At 45.0% G+C, this 17,280-nt stretch overlaps 1 protein-coding gene across 1 annotated transcript in view; it reads right to left on the minus strand.

The window, feature by feature from the left end:
- LHFPL2 (LHFPL tetraspan subfamily member 2) overlaps positions 1 to 17,280 on the minus strand; it is a 130,230-nt gene that overhangs the window by 74,139 nt on the left and 38,811 nt on the right. The gene's annotated exons all lie outside the window — the stretch shown is intronic.

Below are 17,280 nucleotides of genomic sequence, written 5' to 3' on the forward strand. Positions count from 1 at the left end.
GTACCTTGAACTCCTGAGAAAAGGCTCCCTGAACGATAGCGTTGGCCACATCGCTAAGTGACATCAACTGGCCCCCCACAGAACATGTGTTTTTTGAAGATTTCGTTAAAATTTGACTGCTTGTTCAGACGATGGAGGACATCATCAACATCCTGAGGGGAAGCTCATTGTTAACTATATAGTGCGTACACGCTAAACGATATAGCATTAACAATATTGTTATTTGGCATATTGTTAAAGGATCTAGTGTATTTACTGTTCTTTTTCATTTGAATTGCGGGATGGATTTTGTCTATCCAAAATGGGTATTATTATTACTACATAATATTCATTAGACGCCACAAGTGGTTTGCAATGCCATACATAAGTCGCACTTTAAAATAATACAAGGTACACAGAACTTAACATTACAGTTACTGAAAACCTGCAGAGACCACATTAGCAGCACAAAATACAGTTGAGATGTAGGGAAGTAAAAGTAGCCATCTTAGACCCCATTCACACCACCCGCAAATTACCGGGTTAAAGCTTTTCAACCCGGTAATTTGCCAGAAAACCCGGGTTTTTTTTCGGTGATGTGAAAGGGTCAACATGGGTCTTAAATCCCAGCACTCGGACCCTGGTCAAGAGCAGAGTCAGAGTGCTGAGATTTAAAACCCTTGTTAAGCCTTTCATACCACCGAAAAACCCTGGTTTTCCAGCAAATTACCGGGTAATTTGCTTTGTGGTGTGAATGGGGTAATAGTCTGTATATTTGCAGGAAAATATTTGTCTTTTAATTGGCTGCTTAGTTTCTGAGTGCTATTTACAATACATCACCAATGTGCCTTGCTCACCTATTGGGTAACCTGGAAGAGGTTACCCGCTGTGTGGTTTGGAAACTGACAGTTATTTGCACACCCACCAAACACCCTCCCCCCCTCTCACACACTCACACACACACACACACACACACACACAGCAAGATTTTTTATCTAAATTCGACTCCGCCCAACAAATCATTAAGTTGTAACTGGGCACATAAGCTACAATAAATAAGGTAATTTTTTTTTAAGTTCTCAAAAGGATGATCACAGGGAGCAAAAGACGTAAGAAATGTAGGCAATAGCTTAAAAATGGTAACACAGAATGTGGTTTCTATTATCAGGTCTCAAAAAAAAAAAAAAAATCTTAATAACGAAAAAAAAAAAAAAAAAACATTGAGGCCCTAACTGTTCTCCGGGTGCTAAAGTTCCCTCTTACAGTTAAAAAAACTTTACTGTTGGTTAATTGGAGTCTAAAAAAAAAAAAATCTTAAACCTAGTATATATATGTGGTAGGATATATAGATTTTAAGATCCATGGGAGAAGGGACTTATGTGAAAGCCTGAAATATTTTTGTAAAGTGACAGCGTATATGTGAGCGCTATATGAATAACTTAAAAAGGAAAGACTGGATGGAGCAAAGGGGCAGACTAGATGGGGCAAGTGGTTCTTATCTGCTGTCAATTCTATGTTTCTGCATAACTTTATAAATCACCCAACAAGATTCGGAGAAAACCCTACTAAATGTAAAAGGTCCATATTCCCACCCTTTCCCCATTCCAAGAAAAAGGATTCGGAGTTCTATCAAACTGGAAAATGCTAACACTGTTGTATTGTCCTTTTCATTTAAGGACACACTTTATGCGGTTAGGCTGCCTATTGCAACATCAAAGTCAGCTTCTTCTCATCATAAAGTAGGCTGACAATAAATACAACCACATCACATTCTTTCCGTGTTTACAAAGACCCAATCAAAGACACAACGCTACTAAAGCATTCTGCATACCAACAGCCATGGCTAGAAGGATACTGCTGTTGCAACCGTTATCAGAATTAAGACCAAGGGCCAGATGTATCAAGTTTCAAAAGTGATAAAATGGAGAGTGATAAACAACCAGCCAATCAGCACCTATCTGTCATTTTTCAAACAGAGCCTGTAACAAGGCAGGTAGGAGCTGATTGGCTGGTTGTATATTACTTTCCATTATATCACTTTTGAAGCTTAGTGCATCTGGCCCTAAAGGGGGTATTCAATGAGCGCAGATATTATTGGCATACACCTATTCAATGCGCCCATTTTCAGAATCAGCATTGTTGAAAATCCGTGGAAATACGACTGTCGGAATGTTTCCAAAAGTCAGAAGATTGAATACCGATTGTTGAATTTGACAGTATTTCCAACAGTCGGAAATGTTCCAACAGTCGGAAACAAGACTGATACCCTCTAAGGGTCCATTTTATCAAATAAGACTTAAGATATTCATAATAATAATAATAATATAATAATAAAGAAGAAGAAGGATACCCACAAACCGTAAGTATCCTCCAAATGTACCACTGAGGGCCTGCAGCAGATACATATATTTTTGTACTGGTCCTTCCATTTCAGACAGCAGTCGTAGCCCCCATAGCGGCCAGATTTACCACCGACTCACAAGGGCTATTCTCCCTTGTGGGGGTCCACGACCCCCATGGAGGGAGAATAGAACCTGTAGCGAGCCCGGAAGGGGCCTCTTTGCACTCACCCCTGTGTTGGAACCCTAGCAGTCGGGATCCTGACTGTCGGGATCCCCACTATCGGAGCAGCATACCACCCCTGTTTAAATGGTAAGCGGAATATTACTATAAATTGACAGACAATAAGAAAGGAGACAAACTAACAAGAAATACAGACACCAACACCGCAGCATGCCTGTGAGTAAGGGGGTAGGAAGAGGGGGCAGCATATACACACACACTGCTTAAACATTAATTTATTGCACCATGGGTAGAATTCAATGCTGGGGGCGAGCGGTGACAGCGAGCAGGGCTGTCTGCTCGCTGTCACCGCTAACTGACCCCCCTGCATACGCCGATTCCCACTCGCTCTATTTAAACAGCGAGGATCGCAGGTTTTCTGCGATCCCTGCCCTTTAACCCCCTCGCCGGCCGCTCACCCCAAGCATTGAATACTACCCATATATACCTCTTGTGTATAACAGACAAAGCTCCACAGGTTGGTTCCCTGTCAGTGGCTTAGTGCCATATGGCAGAAGCTGCAGGCAACACGTTTAATGTAATGTAGGAAATCTAGTCGCTGATAAAATGCAGGTTTTGAAAATTATAGATTCAGTAGAACTCTGCCTTGCATTGTTTTAGAGAAAAACCCAACATCTAGCTGTTCTCCGCTCCTACCCACGTGTAAACCATTACATACACACTTTGTTTGAAACCTAATTCCACATCTGCTACTCCGCAGCCATTGGAGATCGGATGAAGTTCTCTGACAATGGTTTGCGGAGGCTATAATCACAAACATCTGTAGTGGCAGATAAAGCTGCAGTGTAACCAGCTCCATCACACCCTATGGCTTTCGTGCTTTTAGTAGTTTCCAGGAACCTTTGATTCTCTAACATTCCGACTGATTTCATTTTGAAGAGGAGGCAGGAAATTGTAGGCAGCAGATTACATTTCCTTTGGACTCTAGAAAATACATTCAGATTGCAAATAATCATAGTGTATCTTTGCAGCCAGCAAAACCTGTTCCTCCTAAAATCCACCAGGTACTGCACACTAGTAACATTACTTTTCCCCTTTAGGCCCAAGACCTCCTTATAAAGTTATTTTTCAGATTCCAAATGCGGACAATGGAAAGTAATCACGTTCAAACCCGACCAATCAAAACCAATATTTACTCCAAGCAACAGTTATGAACATTACAGTGGGCAGCTATCACCATATACTCATGAATGATTGGAGATATATAAATATTAAGTCCTCAAAGTAAAAAAAAAGTTATATAATAATAATAATTTCTATCCTATTTAAATTTCTAGATCATGTCCTCCACATGGCAGATTATTTGGTAGACGGTATAGCAAGTTATGTTACATCTAGATGATAAGTCCACCTACCTCAAGCTACCGGGTGATCCTTCGCTACGGTTTACTAAGGAATTGCGTGAGTTACTCCTGGATGCTGTAAATACTGATATGATTTCTGATATGCTTATGAAAGCTTTGATCCCTGATTTTTCCATTGTACCATTATTTTATTGTTTGCCTAAGGTGCACAAGTGCATCAAGGACCCCCCTGGTAGACCCATTGTGGCTGCCAGGGGCTCCTTGATGCAACATGTGTCAGTTTATCTTGACAGTCTGTTTCAGGTCTCTAGACGTAGTCATCCTCGTTATTTACTTGACACTAATTCATTATTAAGAAATCTGGCTGCGCTTCCGATCATCGATGGTGAGATTTCTCTTCTCCATCGATGTATCGGCATTATATACATCGATCCCACATGAGCTAGGGTTATCAGCTTTGCGTCATTTCCTTGACAGAAGTGATGTGTATGTGGGTCCCAACATTTCACTTATTATTGAGTTAATGCGCATGATACTATCTAAAAATTACTTTATGTACAATAATGAATTTTTTTTGCAATTAATCAGAGTTGCGATGGGGGCGGCGGTAGCCCCCTCATACGCAAACATTTTTATGTTTGAATACGAACAGTCTTTTTTTCGATAATCCCATCATTGCTGAAAACATCGTTTATTATAATCAATATATCGATGATTTGCTTATATTTTGGAAGGGTCCCCCACATGTTCTTAGCAATTTCCTGATGCAACACAATGCAGGCCCTGACCCCATCAAGTTTACATTTACTTTTGATAAACATCATATCAGCTTCCTCGGTGTAATGATTACTTTAAATGAGGGTGTCATTAGCACCAATCTATATAAAAAAAAAAGAGACCGACAGAAACAGCCTGCTTGAATATTCTAGTTGTCACCCGAGGGCCACCATTAGAAGTCTTCCTTTTTCCCAAATGTTAAGAATTAAACGCATTGTGTCTGAGCCAGATTTGGTCGAGACACAATTGGATGAGATGATTGGACGGTTTGTGGTACGTGGTTACCCTTTATCCGAACTATTGGATACTAAGAGTAGAGTGATGGCAGTAAATCGCAATGATCTGCTATCCCAAAATGTTGCTGATACCAAATCCACTGATGTGTTACCATGGGTTACCACGTACACTCAGACCAGTCCAATGATCACTAAAATCGCTAAGAAAAATTGGACGCTACTACAAACTGACCAAGACTTGGGACTTGGTCAGACTAGATTGTTACCCAGTTTTAAACGCTCCCGGAACCTGCGCAATATTCTGGTAAAATCTGATGCAGCTCCCAATTGTAATACATCTGTTCAGCGTAAACTTGGATGCATACGCTGTACGTGCATGGCTTGTAAATTCTTATTACCTGGTGCCACGTTCAATCACCCACGTACGGGTAAGAGTCTATCCATCTGCCATACCCGTCTTGTAATACATGCTATACCGTCTACCAAATAATCTGCCCGTGTGGATTATCATACATAGGGAAGACTGAGGGTCCCTTCAAGGATCGCATGTCAGCCCATAGGTCTGCCATAAAGGGTGCCTTGGCGACCGGCTCGAGCGATCAGCCGGTTGCCCGGCACTTCTTGAATGCCAGACATGGACTGACATCGATCCGTTATAGAATGATTGACCACATACCGCCCCCAATTCGAGGTGGCAATCGTAAACTCATGTTACTTAAATGTGAAGCCCGATGGATTGCCAGACTTGGCACAATGACCCCATATGGGCTCAATGAGCAGTCTGGCATCGCAGTGTTGCTTAATTAGTAATGTTCATGAATACATGATACAATATTAGAATATTCTGTATTTTTCTTCCCTTCTGATCCTTGTCAATTTTTATATTTATTCATTGCTCTCTTCATTTTTTTTATATGATCACATTGTTGTTCATTTATCAATGTATCTTTGTGTTACCATTACATTGTATGATGTCATTGATTAATCCGGTGTGTGCGCTGGGTGTGTGTAGCGTCTCCTGACGCAGGTCTGTGATTAGGATCTGAGCAGGGACGCTACGCACGCTTCCCGCCCCACCAACCACTGTTCACTGGATATTTAAGGCGAGTGTTTTACACATGTTGTTTGAACCTGATGATAATATCGAATTGATATTGAAACGTTGTTTGGAAATTAAAGCTTTTTTACTGCCGTGGAGTGCTGCATTTTCTTGTTATATATATATATATATATATATTTTAGCAGAATGAAGGCGGCACTCACACAGTCTCTTTGAAGAAATAAAAATCCTTTATTCAGCGGTCCTACGCCGTTACGGAATCACCTCCGTCATCAGGGACACAAAGCATGTACATACACATAGGCAATAAATACCCAACAATCCAACATTAACCCGCCCCCCATGTCCCACCCGATTGGCTGATCCCACAGCCTCCCCGGCACGAAGCCCGCCACACACACCTGTAAACGCAAGTCACATCAGACGCAGGACACCCGGATCACAGCAGGCAGCGCACAAGACTCTCACACTGACCTGCGCTTCCGCCCACGTGACCGGAGCGTCCTCCCATCGGATTGGCTTGACAGGCTGCGTGTCATCACCCCGCAACAGGAAGCTGGAGCCTCAGACCAAAGCGGTTTCTATGGAAACGTCAAACAATAATAAAACATCGTAAAATGTATTCATTGTTATGAAGGTATAATCCAATTTTGGATACCGTATTATATTATCAGAGATTATTGTGTTTTTGTGATGCTATGTTTTCCTTTCAAATCATTTTAGATGGTTTTAAACTTGATTTTTACGATGTTTTATTATTGTTTGACGTTTCCATAGAAACCGCTTTGGTCTGAGGCTCCAGCTTCCTGTTGCGGGGTGATGACACGCAGCCTGTCAAGCCAATCCGATGGGAGGACGCTCCGGTCACGTGGGCGGAAGCGCAGGTCAGTGTGAGAGTCTTGTGCGCTGCCTGCTGTGATCCGGGTGTCCTGCGTCTGATGTGACTTGCGTTTACAGGTGTGTGTGGCGGGCTTCGTGCCGGGGAGGCTGTGGGATCAGCCAATCGGGTGGGACATGGGGGGCGGGTTAATGTTGGATTGTTGGGTATTTATTGCCTATGTGTATGTACATGCTTTGTGTCCCTGATGACGGAGGTGATTCCGTAACGGCGTAGGACCGCTGAATAAAGGATTTTTATTTCTTCAAAGAGACTGTGTGAGTGCCGCCTTCATTCTGCTAATATACAACAGGATTCTGTGGAGTTCTTTTGGATGGCACCGCAGCAAGCTACACTTCTAACAAGTTGAGTGCCGGGTGTTCCTGTGTCTACATATGACAGTCTGTGGCTCCTTTATACCACTGATGTCTCTCCAACGCACCTATAATTGAATACTTGTCTGAATAACAAGTCTCCCTGTGTCCGGGACTTTTTTATGGGAATAAGTGGATTGTGACGTCCATTGCAAGCACTTTCCTGTCTTTGATTGTGAAACCAGCATCCACACTATAAGATGTCTGCAAGCCAGCGGTTGGACGAGGCCCTGGACTTCATGAGGCTCAATCTGAGTGAAACCTTGAGTTTAAGTGACATTGATGCAGAAGCAATTCTGTCCAAACAGCAGTTTGAGGATGTGTCATTACCATTAACCCCTGAAGTTCTGTATAACCAATTACTGCGGCTTAAACAAAAAGAATGTGACTTTATGTGCCACAGTGTCAGTTTATCTGACTATTACCGACGGAAACAGATTCCCAGGGGTTTTAGAATTAAAAACACTCCAACGATAGGCAGATACAACATCGCCTTTTGCCGTCGTTGGATAGGTGTGTTAAATAAATGTTCGCATGATTTACTCCTGCTGGTGATTGAAGAAGCGACCAGGGAGCAAAAAGATCTGCAGCAGCAAATTACCACCTTTGAAACGGCACATTCAATCACACTATCACAGGACTCTCAGACCAATTGGCTTGACAAGATTAATGTACAGTTGGAAAAATATAAGTATGATTTGATTGCTTTTAAAAAGGAAAAAGTTAAAAAAGTACAGCTGGACTATGATCAGAGAAGGGTCTACCCATGGTTAAATGCCGGGAACCAGCAGGATGGTACAAGGGCCCAGTATGGCCGTAGGAAACCGTATAGGTTCCAGCAGTCTAACTACGGATCCAGTACTTCTCAAAGTGAAGGCGAATCTTCTTGCTCTAATTCCAATGCCGCAGGGATCCCTTTAGGGGTACCCAACCCGGCCGCAACCAACAAACGCGGCGGAAGAGGACGCGGCGGGCAGGGCAAAACTGCCGCCAGAGCAAGCACTCGCCCTCCGAGGAAAGTGAATGCCTAGTTTTTAATCTCTCAAGCAGCCCATTATCAACAACTGAGACTGAAGTCCTGACAAAAGGGTTGTCGTTTGTCCCAACAGTTAAGCCCGATCCCTTCCAGTGGAAGGTTGATACCTACAAGTTGCATCGGACTTTACGTCTAAAAGACCATTTTGGGAAAACCCCCCCTTCAGCTCAAGTTGTAAAAAAAGTGGTTTTACCTGAGCAGCTGAAAAGGATTGCACCCCGCTCAAGATTCGACCCCCCCTCTATTAATCCCTCTGTAAGGACATTTACAAGGATGGTGGACCAGCTGGGAAAAGACGAGTCGGTTCCAGTTGGCATAAGGTATAACCTTTCACGTACCCAACAATTGGCCTTAGATGGTTTGTCCAAGAGGAGGGACATTATTATTCGCAATGCGGATAAGGGGGGTGCGGTGATTGTTCAGGACTTAACTGATTATAGAACTGAATGCATAAAACAGCTTAGTGATGTTAGAACTTACTTACCACTTAGTAATAATCCAACAGTAAAGTTTAAACAGGAACTTGATTGCATTCTGAAATTGGCTGTTGATGATGGGGTTATTGATCTTGAATTGAAACAGGCATTAATGGTAGAGTATCCTGTAGTGCCTTTGTTTTACACCCTACCGAAGGTGCATAAGGACCCTGTGCACCCCCCTGGGCGTCCAATTATATCATCCAGGGGGTCCTTAATGCACCCGGTAGCGGTGTACTTGGACTCTATTCTAAATCCTTGCATACAGAGATTGAGTACCTACCTGAGAGACACTACTTCTTTGTTGTCCATCCTTGCTGGTCTCTCAGGTCACGATACCCTTGAGGGCGATTGGGTAATGTGTACGGCGGATGTCACAAGCCTCTACACCTGTATCCCCCATGATGCAGGTGTGGAGGCTGTGCGTGCGCTAATCACTAGTGATGAGGATTATGATGGCCCACCTGTGGAATTCTTCATATGTCTGCTGACTTTTATTTTAACCAAAAATTACTTTCTTTTTGAAGGAAAATACTATTTACAGGTGGCTGGCTGTGCCATGGGGTCCGCTGTGGCCCCGGCATATGCCAACGCCTTTATGCACCATATCGAACAAAACCTCTTTTTTAATGATGGTACCCTGAGGTCTGAAGTGCTGTTGTATAAACGGTACATTGATGATCTGCTGATCTTCTGGGGCAGTGACAAATCCAACCTTGAACAGGTGTTCTCTGACCACAGCCACAGTGGCAGTGTGGTTGGGTTCACTTACACCATGAGCACTGAGAGGGTGGAGTTCTTGGATGTCGCAATCACAAGGAGGGGTGCTGTTATTGGCACTTCTCTTTTTGTGAAGGCGACAGACAGGAACACCCTTCTGAGAAATGAAAGCTTCCATCCTGCTCCATTGCGCAAGGGGCTCCCGTATTCCCAATTATTACGTGTGCGGAGAATTACATCTGACTTAGAGGAATTACCGGGTGCCCTTCAAGCAATGGTAGATAAATTTGTGTCGAGGGGATACCCCAGAATTGAAATGGAGGTCCTCAAAAACAAAGTTATGCACATACCCAGGGATCAGTTGTTAAATCCCAAGACGGTTCCCGCCAATAATAAACTGGACAAACGGGTACCTTGGGTTAACCGCTATACCATCGGCTCTGAGAAGAAAACTAAGAGGGTTAAAAATTTATGGCCATTGGTGTCTTCAGACAGTGATTTACCCCTTTTACAGAAATCCAAGATACTCCCCAGTTACACTAGGGGTCGTAGTATCAAGGACAGGGTAGTTAAATATGACATCACTGGTTGGGACAAAGCCCCCCCTGTCCAGAATTTTCTCTCTAGGAAAAATGGTTGCTTCAGGTGCTTGGGTTGCACCACGTGCAGGTCCATGTCAGCAGGAAGTTTTTTTACCCATCCGCACAAAGGGAATAAAATCTTCATTAAATTTCCCCTGACGTGTTCTTCCGTTTACATTATCTACACTTTGACCTGCCCCTGTGGACTGACCTATGTTGGGAAGACCCAACGCTCCTTTAAAGAGCGTATGGCCCAACATAGGTCAGCCATACAACAAGCCCTGGCTAGTGGCCACAGTGATCAGCCTGTGGCCAGGCATTGTTCGATTTTTAAACATAATGTTGCCAGTATTCGTACTATGATTATAGACCATGTTCCGCCACTAACTAGAGGGGGGAACAGGAACAAGATCTTACTTCAAAAGGAGAGTCGTTGGATTTTTGCATTAGGAACCATGTCCCCGGGGGGCTTGAATGAAACACTGGGGCTCCAGTGTTTTCTTTAACTCTCCGGGATGCTACATAGGTGTCTCTATCTTTTTATATTTTTCCTGTACATGTATATATTTTTGATTTACCAGCATAGCCAAATTTGATTATTTGTAATAAAGATCAATTGTCATGCCATGCTATATGCCTTATTGTTGTTCTGGGGCATCGTCAGACTGCTGACTCTCAGTGATCGTATTATGTATTCATTGTTATGAAGGTATAATCCAATTTTGGATACCGTATTATATTATCAGAGATTATTGTGTTTTTGTGATGCTATGTTTTCCTTTCAAATCATTTTAGATGGTTTTAAACTTGATTTTTACGATGTTTTATTATTGTTTGACGTTTCCATAGAAACCGCTTTGGTCTGAGGCTCCAGCTTCCTGTTGCGGGGTGATGACACGCAGCCTGTCAAGCCAATCCGATGGGAGGACGCTCCGGTCACGTGGGCGGAAGCGCAGGTCAGTGTGAGAGTCTTGTGCGCTGCCTGCTGTGATCCGGGTGTCCTGCGTCTGATGTGACTTGCGTTTACAGGTGTGTGTGGCGGGCTTCGTGCCGGGGAGGCTGTGGGATCAGCCAATCGGGTGGGACATGGGGGGCGGGTTAATGTTGGATTGTTGGGTATTTATTGCCTATGTGTATGTACATGCTTTGTGTCCCTGATGACGGAGGTGATTCCGTAACGGCGTAGGACCGCTGAATAAAGGATTTTTATTTCTTCAAAGAGACTGTGTGAGTGCCGCCTTCATTCTGCTAATATACAACAGGATTCTGTGTAGTTCTTTTGGATGGCACCGCAGCAAGCTACACTTCTAACAAGTTGAGTGCCGGGTGTTCCTGTGTCATATATATATATATATATATACACACACACACATACACACACTAAATAAGTCATAGCAAAGCCTAATAACTTTGAATTGTTAATGTTAGAAAGAGTGATCAGCCATGTTTTTAGTGCTAATACATAGCAATGTTGCACAGTATTATTAGAACATGATTACATTTTTTACATATATAAAAAAAAAAAAAAAAAGAGAGTCCAAAGTCGCTGTAAAAAGCAGGGGCGTCACTCGAAAATTCAATGTGAAAAATGTATTCAGTCATATGGGAACAAATCAGACAATTGTTTCGAGCATGACCGCTCATCCTCAGAAAAAAAAAAAAAATTATATATATTATTATATATATGTGGAGAAAGAAGACTGGCACTCGTAGGTCTTTTTAAAGTCTGTGGAAACAACCAACGTTACGGGGCTGCGCCCCTTTGTCAAGGTGACACACACCTTGACAAAGGGGCGCAGCCCCGAAACGTTGGTTGTTTCCACTGTTTGCTGAATACAGACTTTAAAAAGACCTACGAGTGCCAGTCTTCTTTCTCCACCTACACTGTCTACTGAGACAGTCACCGGGGCAATTGTCCTTATAGAGGGAGTGCCGGACCGCACTACGAATATATATATATATATATATATATATATATATATATATATATATATATATATATATATATATATATATATATATATATATATATATATATATATATATATATATATATATATATATATATATATATATATATATATATATATATATATTAGGAATTTAATACCTACCGGTAATTCCTTTTCACGTAGTCCTTATGGGATACTGGGAATGGTCTTAAGACATTGGGGTATTAGAGGGTATCCGCAGGAGACAGGCACATCTATAACTTTGAAGCTGGGTGTACTGGCTCCTCCCCTCTGATTCCCCTCCCAGGAACCAGTTAATGGAAAAACTGTGCCCGAAGGAGAATGTACATATGAGAGGAATACTTTATATGTCACCTATGTAAACATAAGTGTGAATAGTGTGGTGAGATTCATGCCAGCACACCCGCATTCATCAAAAATAACAACTATAATACCACCAACTGGGTGGATTTTCTTTAACAAAGGTCACTGAACTAGACCTTAGAACCAGAAGACAACAAGTGAACTTCTGAACTTTAATCAGCAGAAATAAAGCTGCAGCCAGACCCCCGCACAGGGCGGGCGCCCAGTATCCCATAAGGACTACGTGAAAAGGAATTACCGGTAGGTATTAAATTCCTATTTTCACTAACGTCCTTGATGGGATACTGGGAATGGTCTTAAGACATTGGGGATGTCCCAAAGCTTCCAGAAAGGGAGGGTACGTGCGGAGACTGCTGCAGTACTGCCTGCCCAAACTGGGTATCCTCATTGGCCAAGGCATCAAACTTGTAAAATTTTACAAAGGTGTGTTGCCCCGACCATGTAGCAGCTCTACAGAGTTGCAGAGCTGACACACCCCGAGCAGCCGCCCAGGATGCGCCCACCGATCTGGTGGAGTGAGCCTTTAAAACCGGAGGTGTCGGCATGCCTGCCGTCACATAGGCTTGTTGGATTGTAGTCCTAATCCATCTAGCAATGGATTGCTTAGATGCAGGGTGTCCTTTCTTTTGTGCGTCATACAGAATGAATAGACAATCTGTCTTCCTGATTCTTGACGTCCTCTGGACATACACACGCAAGACACGCACCACATCCAGGGATACCGGAATATCCGGTGAACTAGACGCAGACGGGACTACAATTGGCTGATTAAGGTGAAATGAAGAGATCACCTTAGGAAGAAATCGCGGGTTTGTTCTCAACTCCGCTCTGTCTGAGTGAAAAATTAGATAGGGACTCTTACAGGAAAGGGCACCCAATTCGGACACTCTTCTAGCCGAGGCTAGGGCCAAAAGGACCACCGCCTTCCAGGTGATATACCTCAAATCTATCGACTCCAACGGTTCAAACCAGGAGGATTGAAGAAAATTAAGAACAACGTCCAAACTCCAAGGAGGTGTGGGAGGTACAAAGGGAGGCTGGATGTGAAGCACTCCCTGAAGGAATGTTTGTACTTCCGGGATGGTAGCCAATTTCCTTTGGAAGAATATGGACAGGGCCGAAATCTGGACTTTTAGTGAGCCCAGACGGAGACCCAAATCCAATCCCGCTTGTAAGAAGCACAATAACCTGTTCAGGTTAAACTTCGCCGGGGGAACCTTCTGTTCTTCACACCAACCCACGTACTTTCTCCAGATCTTGTAGTAGTGGGTGTTTGTTACCGGCTTTCTGGCCTGAATCATCGTGGTGATAACTGATGAATGCAGACCCTTCTGAGCTAAGATTTTCCGCTCAGCCTCCACGCCGACAAACGTAGCCGCCCTAAATCTTGGAAGACGCAAGGGCCCTGTGTGAGAAGATCTCTCCTTAGAGGCAGAGGCCAAGGATCCTCGATCAGCAGGCTCTGTAGGTCCGAGAACCAAGCCCTTCTTGGCCAGTCCGGAGCCACAAGAATGGCTTCCACTCCCTGACTTCGAACCATTTTTAGAACTCTTGTCAGTAGTGGTATGGGTGGAAACAGGTACACCAAGGGAAACACCCATGGAATTGTCAGGGCGTCTATCGCCACTGCGCCGGGATCCCTGGTCCGTGTGCAGTACCTGGGGACCTTGTGGTTTAACCGGGATGCCATCAGATCTATCGATGGCTGGCCCCAACGGTCCACAATTGCTGCAAAAACCTGTGGATGCAGGCTCCATTCCCCGGGGTGGAGGGCGTGACGGCTCAGAAAGTCCGCCTCCCAATTGTCCACACCCGGGATAAAGATGGCCGACAGAGCCACCACGTACATTTCCGCCCACGCCAGGATCTTGGAAGCTTCCTTCATGCAAGACCTGCTTTTCGTGCCTCCCTGGCGATTTATGTAGGCCACAGTTGTGGCATTGTCGGATTGTATCTGGAGCGCCCGACCTTGGAGGAGGTCCTGGGCTTGTAACACTGTACAGCTCTCAGCTCCAGGATATTGATGTGGAGTCTCGCTTCCCACCGAGTCCACTGACCTTGAAAGGTTCTGTCCATGGTCACAGCACCCCATCCCTGCAGACTCGCATCTGTCATGAGTCGCACCCAATCCTGGATGCCAAATCTCCGACCTGCAAGCAGGTTCGACTCCTGAGTCCACCATAGAAGGGACTGCCGGGACTGATGCGACAGAGAAATCCTCTTGTACATCAGGAGATGAGAGCCCGACCATTTTGCCAACAGATCCAGTTGGAACACCCTGGTGTGAAAGCGTCCGAACTGAATGGCCTCGAATGTGGCCACCATCCTGCCCAATAGCTGGATGCATTGGTGAACCGACATCTGAGGCTTTGCCAAAATCACCATCACCAGGGATTGTATGGCTTCCATCTTCTCCCGAGGGAGGAAAATCCTTTTCAACTCTGTATCCAGGAACATTCCTAGAAAGAGGATACGACGCGACGGCGTCAGGGAGGACTTGGGGATATTTAGGATCCACCCATGCTCGGATAAAATCTGCCTGGTCTTTGCTATATCCTGCAGCAGGACCTGTTCCGACCTTGCTTTGATCAGCAAGTCGTCCAGGTAAGGGATAATGTTGACACCCGACCTCCTGAGCAGTACCATCATTTCTGCCATCACCTTCGTGAACACACGCGGCGCTGATGACAGGCCGAATGGCAGCGCTCTGAATTGAAAGTGCAGATCTTTCAGCGCAAACCTCAGGAAAGCCTGATGTGGACCCCAAATTGGTATGTGGAGGTAGGCGTCCTTTACATCCAGCGATGCTAAGAACTCTCCCTCCTCCAGGCTTGCTATTACTGCCCGGAGGGACTCCATTTTGAATTTGTAAACCCTTAAAAAAGGGTTTAGTGACTTTAAATTTAAAATGGGGCGCACCGAGCCGTCCGGCTTCGGCACGAGGAACAGATTGGAGTAGTAACCCCTTCCTTGTTCCTCCAATGGGACAGGTGTGCTAACCTGTGACGTCAGCAGGCGTTGTATTGCCTGCTGCAGGTTCACTCGGTCTGCTTGTAGAGCCGGCAGACCTGATTTGAAGAACCTGTGAGGGGGAGGTTTTTCGAATTCCAACCTGTAGCCGTTGGTAATAAGATCTCTCACCCAGGAATCCAGGTGAGAGACTGACCATACTTGGCTGAAAGCTGACAGGCGACCCCCCACCTCGCAAGTGACTCCAGGGTCGGAACCCGAGTCATGCTGCCGGCTTAGAGGCGGAGGCGTTAGCGGCACGATCCTGAGATCCTGTGCTGGCGGGCTTCCTGAACCTGCCACGGCCCCCTCTGGCGGCCGAGCTGGAGCCTCTCGCCCTCTGCCTGGGCCTGGAAGGCCGAAAGGACTGAGAAGCCTGAAAGGACTGGGACGTATGGCCCTGAAAGGGACGTTTAGCGTGAGTGGAAGCCGTCGGCAGAAAAGTCGACTTGCCGGCTGTAGCCTTGGATATAAGGTCGTCAAGTTCGCTACCAAATAACTTTTCTCCCTTAAAAGGCAAACTTTCCACACTACGTTTGGACTCTGGATCAGCTACCCATTGTCTTAACCAGAGGGCCCTGCGGCCCGAAACCGCCATTGCGGAAAAGCGAGCATTTATAGCTCCAAGCTCCTTTTGGGTGTCACATAGGATCTTTGCAGTATCCTGGATATGGCGAAGTCTCTCTCCGACCTGCGCCATTGACATATCGGCCAGCATGCCTTCCTGGATTTGAGAAGCCCATGTATAAATGGACTTAGCCATCCAACAACTGGCGAGGACAGGTCTCTGAGACGCCCCACTCGCCGTGTACATGGACTTAAGGGTAGTATCCAGTTTTTTGTCTGTACTATCCTTTAGTGTTGCTGCCCCTGGAACGGGGAGAACCACCTTCTTGGACAGTCTGGCTTGGACAGTCTGGACACTGATGCATCCACAACCGGAGGCTCTTCCCACACTGCTCTAGTGGCGGGATCAAAGGGAAAGTTGGACTTAAACCTTTTAGAAAGTTGGAAACGCTTTTCAGGTTGTTTCCATGCCTCCTTAAACGTCTCATCAAGGTCAACTTGTTCAGGATAAACAATTTGCTGTTTCCTTTGGGACCCAAAGAACGGGTCACCTTCCTGCATGTCTGCTAAGGGAAGGTCTAACACTTCTCTTATTGCTGTAATAAGAGGTTCTGGGCCTCTAAGAGATGACTGTGAATCAGGGATCAGAGCCCCGTTGTCCACATTATCATCTGTGTCGTCACCCGCCTGTAGATCATCATCTGAATCAGGCAACATGGCGGTCGCAGCACGCTTCCGTGACTGGCCCGTGGTGGTGCTTATATTATCCACCCGTGCGGCTAGAACTGTTAAGTCCTGCTGCACCAGTTTGGTCTGCACTGTATTTGCAGCCAATTGTGTTGACACTGCCTGCAGCATGGTCTTAATGCCTGCCGCCCACTCAGGCTCTTGTGAGTCTGATTGAGGAGTACCACTGATCTGTGGTGAAACCCCTGCCCCACTCGTTTGAGTGGACATACATTCCTCACAGGTAATCTGTGAGGTGGACTTAGGCACAAACTTGCTGCTGCAAATGAGACAGGTTAACTTCCTCACCATGTTGAAGGAAAGAGTAACCTTGCTTCCACAAACACACCACAATCACAATGAAATAAAGATATATATAATCAATGTGCAGTGTCTAGTAGCTATGTGTGAGCTCTATCACTGGAAGTGTGTAGCTTAACAAGCACGTGGGGGAGCGCTCAGATTACACTGAGGAGACCAGCACACCCTGTACAACCTGAACTCCTATTTAGGAGTTGGTAACACGCATAAACACAGTACAGTGTGATCAATTGAGCGATTTAGCGCTAAATACACTTGCTGTTTTCTGCAGATTTCCTCTGTCCAACACCTCACCGCTGAGGAGTGATCTGGAGGCAG

This window comes from Crinia signifera, chromosome 1, assembly GCF_055691185.1.
Source record: "Crinia signifera chromosome 1, ASM5569118v1, whole genome shotgun sequence".
NCBI classification, from domain to species: Eukaryota; Metazoa; Chordata; class Amphibia; order Anura; family Myobatrachidae; genus Crinia; species Crinia signifera.